This window comes from Canis lupus, chromosome 7 (genome assembly GCF_011100685.1).
Source record: "Canis lupus familiaris isolate Mischka breed German Shepherd chromosome 7, alternate assembly UU_Cfam_GSD_1.0, whole genome shotgun sequence".
NCBI lineage: Eukaryota > Metazoa > Chordata > Mammalia > Carnivora > Canidae > Canis > Canis lupus.
Genome location: NC_049228.1, coordinates 3,052,085 through 3,058,694, shown reverse-complemented (window position 1 = coordinate 3,058,694; position 6,610 = coordinate 3,052,085). Strand labels below are relative to the sequence as shown.

At 41.7% G+C, this 6,610-nt stretch overlaps 1 long non-coding RNA gene across 7 annotated transcripts in view; it reads right to left on the bottom strand.

Moving 5' to 3' along the window:
• Nucleotides 1–3,215: 3,215 nt before the first annotated feature.
• LOC102152898 overlaps nucleotides 3,216–6,610 on the bottom strand; it is a 167,042-nt gene continuing 163,647 nt past the window's right edge. For 2 of the 7 annotated variants that reach the window (XR_005361823.1, XR_005361824.1), the window contains 2 exons: nucleotides 6,413–6,444; nucleotides 3,216–5,181 (listed from right to left, as the gene is read on the bottom strand). This is a non-coding gene — a long non-coding RNA (uncharacterized LOC102152898). Of the gene's footprint in view, nucleotides 5,182–6,412; nucleotides 6,558–6,610 lie in introns of all 7 variants that reach the window. The other 5 variants (XR_005361818.1, XR_005361825.1, XR_005361819.1 and 2 more) reach the window with 4 other exon arrangements.

Here is a 6,610-nt window from a genome sequence, read left to right as displayed (position 1 = left end):
TCTTTTCTATCGATCAATCACTAAAGGTCTGTTATTTCACATTCATTAAGATCGTGCTGGGCACAGAACACTGTGTAAGACATGGAAGGACTTAGCTCAGTAGTTTCTGACTGAATTGGGGCTTGATTTTGCTTTTGTTCTGCTGCAGTGGGATCAAGAGATTTAGCTCACTCGCCACTTTTCTCTTACCTTTTCTTTTAGTCTTTTGGTTCATTTTCACAAATACTTTGAGTATTCTCTGTAGCAAGAATCGGGCAAATGGTAAGAGACAATAATTATAATGCAATGGGGTAAGAAAATTATTTCCAACACAGGATGAGGGGGCATATCATCTGGGGATGGGTTGAGGTGAAGACTTTGTGGAGGACGTGGTACTTAGTCAAAGTTTTACAAATGAGTTAAATCACCCAGAAGTGAGTATTGGGGGGGGGGGGGGAGTTATGTGTGTGTACGTGTGTAAGAGACAGAGACAGACAGACAGGCAGAGACAGAGAAGCTGGGATTGGGAGCAGAGTGGGCATTTCACAAAGAAATGCACGAGCAAAGATACACACAAGGGTACCAAACTGCAGGTTACTTTTGCCATTTGCTGCAACTAAAACTGGGGAAGTGAGCAGCTACGAGTCAGATTGTGGAAAGCCTTGTATGAAACATTGACGTGGGTGAGTCATATGTCATAGATACTTATACGGAGAGAGAAAAACGCCCAACCTCACCTCTAGAAGTTCAATGACAATTACAGGCAAAGATTCAGGGAAAGATGCATCATATGTATTTTTTCTCTATTATATTTATTCCCTAGGTTTTTGTGTCTAATCTCACAGCTTTAAGTACCATCTGTATGCTCCCCGACTGCCAAATATTTATCTCTAGCCTCAACCACTGCCCTGAATTCCAAATTCTCATCCAGTTGCCCACTTTTATTCCCAAATTCCCAATTCAAGGTCTGTTGGAGACGTCAAGCTGCCGCTCAGTACAAACATCCCACCTCCTCCCAAGCTGTTCCTCCTGCATTGCTCTCTCCATCTCATCACATGAGCAACTTCTAGTTGCTCGGTCTGAAACGTTGCCTCTGGTGGCATTATCCACTCTGCAAGGATATTCTGCTAGCTTCTTCTGGGATGAGTCATCGGAAACCAACCACGTCAGGGGCGCTTCAGTGGCTCAGTGGGTTTCTCATGAGTCCTGGGATTGAGCCTTGTGTCGGGCGCTGCACTCAGTGGTGAATCTGCTTGAGATTCTCTCCTTCTGCCTCTCCCCACTCTGCTCTCTCTCCCATTCTCTTAAATAAGGAAGGAAGGAAGGAAGGAAGGAAGGAAGGAAGGAAGGAAGGAAGGAAGGAAGGAAGGAAGGAAGGAAAGAAGGACTTCCCACCTCCCAGAGCTGCCAACCTACTGCAATTGTCATCTCCCACCCAGATAACTCCAGTAGGCTCCCAACTGAGCTCTTGGCTTCCAGGCTTGCCCTTCTAAAGAAGAGTCTTCACACAGCAGAGTGAAGCTTTCAAAACAGAAGTCAGATCACAGGACTCCCTCCAGTGGCTCCCCATCCCACTTAGAGAAAAGACCCGAGCATCTACCATGACCTCCAGGCATTCTTGGATTGGCTCCTGCAACCTCTCTGACCTTATCTCCTCCTCTCTTCCCCACTGCTTACTTCACTTCAACCCCACTGACCTCCCTCCTGTTTCTTAGACGTACCAAGCACACTTCTGCCTCAGGATGTGTGCACTTGCTATTCCCTCTGCCTACAAGGTTCTTCCCATCGTGCTCTCTTCCTCACTTCTAATTCCTTTTCAAATCCCATCTTATCATGGCGTTCTTTCTTGGCCATTCTACATAGGAGAGCCAATAGCTCCCTACACATACACACAAACACACACACACACACACACACACAACCTGACTATTCCCTGACAACCTATTCTACTTTACTCCATAGCCCTTACCAGCATTTGCCCGTATGTGTAAACATCTGTATCTATCCATATCTGTGTCTGTATCTATCATTTATACTTGTCTACTGCCCTTTTCTCTCCACTAGAATAAAAATACCATGTGACTGGGCTTTGGGGCTGTTTTCTTTGTTGCTGAATCCCCAGCTCCTACAATACAACAGCCGATAAATGTTTATTAAATGGATGAATTTGTGGTTTCCTGCCTTGTTAATTTTCCCCATTCTCACTGGTGTGAGGTGGGATCTCATTGTTGTTTTGATTTGTATTTCCCTGATGGCCAGTGATGCAGAGCATTTTCTCATGTGCGTGTTGGCCATGTCTATGTCTTCCTCTGTGAGATTCCTGTTCATGTCTTTTGCCCATTTCATGATTGGATTGTTTGTTTCTTTGCTGTTGAGTTTAATAAGTTCTTTATAGATCTTGGAAACTAGCCCTTTATCTGATACGTCATTTGCAAATATCTTCTCCCATTCTGTAGGTTGTTGGAGAGGATGCGGAGAAAAGGGAACCCTCCTGCACTGTTGGTGGGAATGTGAAATGGTACAGCCACTCGGAAAACTGTGTGGAGGTTCCTCAAAGAGTTAAAAATAGACCTGCCCTACGACCCAGCAATTGCACTGTTGGGGATTTACCCCAAAGATGCAGATGCAATGAAACGCCGGGACACCTGCACCCCAATGTTTATAGCAGCGATGTCCACAATAGCCAAACTGTGGAAGGAGCCTCGGTGTCCATTGAAAGATGAATGGATAAAGAAGCTGTGGTCTGTGTATACAATGGAATATTCCTCAGCCATTAGAAATGACAAATACCCACCATTTGCTTCAATGTGGATGGACCCGGAGGGTATTATGCTGAGTGAAATGAGTCAATCAGAGAAGGACAAACATTGTATGTTCTCATTCATTTGGGGAATATAAATAATAGTGAAAGGGAGTAGAATGGAAGGGAGAAGAAATGGGTAGGAAATATCAGAAAGGGAGACAGAACATAAAGACTCTTAACTCTGGGAAACAAACTAGGGGTGGTGGAAGGGGAGGAGGGCGGGCAGTGGGGGTGAATGGGTGACAGGCACTGAGGGGGGCACTTGACGGGATGAGCACTGGGTGTTATTCTGTATGCTGGCAAATTGAACACCAATAAAAAATAAATTTACTATTAAAAAAATATAAATAAATAAATAAATAAATAAATAAATACATACATACATACATACATACATACAATGGATGAATTTAAGGCTCCATCCCTCCTGGGGTGGGGTACTCTAGGTTCCTTCTGGCTCTCTCCTCCCAGTGTCCCACCCCTTCCATCCCCAAAACCAAGTCTCATTCAGTATTTATTCTACTTTGTATCCCAAGTACCCAGCACGCTCTCTAGTATATCTGGCCACTCAGATGAGACAAAGGAGGGGCTTCACTGATCCCTGCACACTTCTAAAATACAATAATCACTACTTCCACCAGAAATAACTCCTTTATCTTCTAAGCCCACTCCAGGTTCACAGCTCTCTCTCATTTACCATTCTAGTGCTGAGGATACACTGACCCAAGTCACCTCATGCAAGAAGATGAATCATAGGCCACCTGCCCCATGCCGCAGCCCAAAGTCCACCTTATCTTCCCGGTCACAAAGGGTACCAGTCTCCAAAGGGGACCAGAGACAGATGTACTGTGAGGTTAATGAAGCTTACATAACAGGGCTCCTTAATGTCAAAGACAACATCTAACGTCCCGTGCTTAATTTTCTATTTATAATATTTGAATTTTTCCTCTTAAAGAAAGCTGCACTAAATCTTTAATCTTTTTTTAAGATTTTACTTATTCATGAGAGACACAGAGAGAGGCAGTAACATAGGCAGAGGGAGAAGGGAGAAGCAGGTTCCCTGTGGGGAGCCCGATGTGGGACTCATCCCAGGACCCCGGGATCACGCCCTGAGCCGAAGGCAGACACTCAACCACTGTGTCACCCAGGTGTCCCTAAATCTTTAAAAATCAAACACCACAAAACCTGGACAAGGTGGGAATTTTCCTAAAGCAAAACGGAACAAGAAAATGTAACTCGTCACTCTTTGAATATGCATGTATTGGGACCTTCTTGCCTCCCACCTCTTTAGCCACCCTTGTACGCATCAACTTCCTACTTCAATTCCACCTTGTTTGAAAATGCCCAACCTTGACATTTTTGAATCCTAGGCTGACATTGTCTCTTTTCTCTTCACTATACATAATTTCCATTCTTATTTTTTTCAGACCTGTTTAGCAAACATTTCTTAAAGTTTTGCTTCATAAAATTTGATGATAATTGTTATTGTATTTTCAGGATTCCCTGTGATGGACTTTTCTCATTCACTGAGTCATTGCAAGTTTCTTTCTATTGTTTTCTTTTCCTCCTCTTACATTTCTTTTTCTAATGTGTAGGCTTGACAGTCAACTTCTCTCCGTGGAACCTGTGATTTATTGAAGAGGCTACCATTTGTCAGCTTTATCGTTCTTTCTCTGGACTGCTATTCACTGTTATGTTTCCTTTCAAGACCTGACACAGCACTTGGCATTAGAGGCACAGGATGAATAAATGAAATGTAAATCTAAGGAAAATTACCTTTGAATGGCATATGGTGCTTGCTCCCGTCAGGAGTTCAAAGCTGCCTGTTCATTCATAAATTCACGATCCCCAAATCGTACTATTCATAGTCGCACCCATGACGGAAAGTTGTTATAAATTTAACATTTATAGAGTGAAGGCTAGAACCTGGATTGCCCCATGGACTTCAACTAGGGTCAAGCAACTCAGAGAATTCTCAATTTCTTAAAAAGATTTTTTGAAAGAAGAACTACAGATCTCCAGAGTAAAAGGCACTTAAATTTACAAAGTTAGACATTCAATCAGTCAAAGGGCTTCACAGAAATGGATCAAATGCCCTGACATCTAAAATGTGGGATTTCTGGTTGTCCCAGCATTTTATATCCCTATAAACTGTCTTTTAGAACATGATCTGTATTTTAACCAACTGATTTTTGTGGGATTTCAAGAGGGAAAGACAAGTTAGTTCCACAACTTACAAATCAATACAAAGAACTTCACATAGAGCTAACCTCACATTAGAACTGAAAGATCTTATGTTTAATAGGTGCACAACACATTTCCCTGAGTTTTGAGTGTTGCATCCCCTATGTTCCATCTTCTTGTCAGTTTTCCAGGGTCTCCAGTTTGCTCAGAAACAGCTGAAATAACACACACAAAAGAATGAGAGAGTTACTTCTCTCTGAACCTTCTCTCCAACTGAGGATGGGGCTAATGTGAAGGGGTGAGATCTTCGCTAGAACACCTTAGATTTTGTTCTTCCATTTCTAACTTGAAAATTGTATCACTTAGAGTCTTGTGGGGATGATCAGTGTGAGGCAGACTGTGCCTGCAGAAACAGTTTGTTTCATTTTTCTCTTTAATTATGTACTGTAATTGCTGAATATTAATCTCATCCTTTTTTAAATGATATATGGACAGAAAATCGAATATAGAACTTAGTATTAAGAGGAATATTCCCTTTTTAAATTTTTTCTACTACTCTTTGTGGGTAAAATCAAGGGGAATTTCTCAATTTGGTTCTAATACTACCTGAATTCCTAACTCTTACTAATACTCCTTTTTAATAAAAAGAATAAACCTCAGGCTCGAAGCCCTGAGCATGTCACATTAAACTAGTTAAACTTCAATGGCATGTGTTACTCTATTGACTGTAATATCTTCTACTTAAGGAAAACAATATTGGTTTTCCATTTACGGGAGTGATTTAAAGTTTCCTTTTCATTAAAATCCATGCAAACTTTAAAAGTCAGTTTAAAATAATATTAAAAAAGTAATAGATATAGGGCGAAAATACCGAATATTGCATGGGAATGACTAAATTTTAGGAAACAAAAGAATGAGAAAATGGCATTATTTTATCGAGTCCTTTATTAAAATATTCTTTACCTGGAATGGGGAGGATTTTTGGCTCCTCAAATTTTCCTGACAACTTGCACTTTTTTGTTTTCATGTTAGCATACCTTTTTTTTTTTCATGTTAGTTAGTCTTTTTTGAGGGAGAGCAGAAGCATTACCTATCAAATAACTATCAAATGGAAGGTGCTTTGGTTGTGGTTGATAAGGAGGCAGAGGGCAGCCCAGGTGGCTCAGCGGTTTAGCACTGCCTTCAGCCCAGGGCATGACCCTGGAGACCCGGGATCAAGTCCCATGTCGGGCTCCCTGCATGGAGCCTGCTTCTCCCGCTGCCTGTGGTGTGTGTCTCTCTCTCTCATAAATAAATAAATAAATAAATAAATAAATAAATAAATAAATAAGAATCTTTTAAAAATATCTTTCAGAAAAAATAAAGGATAAGGAGGCAGAGTATACTGGGCAGCCATGGTTTTAGGGAGCAGAGGTAATGGAAGAGCCAAAAGGGTGAGAAACTCACATCTTGTTCTCCAGGACCTGGTGCTGAGCCACCTAAGAGTGAAGAGATGATAGGCAGTTTGGGAATAGGTATCCCAAAGTAGACGCCTAGAGATCAGTATGCCCTTAGTAGCAGGAAGACTTGAAAATAAAAAGATGCCCCTTTCCTTAGCGGAGAGAAAAGAATAGCGGCATCAAGACAACTTCTGATTCACTGCGT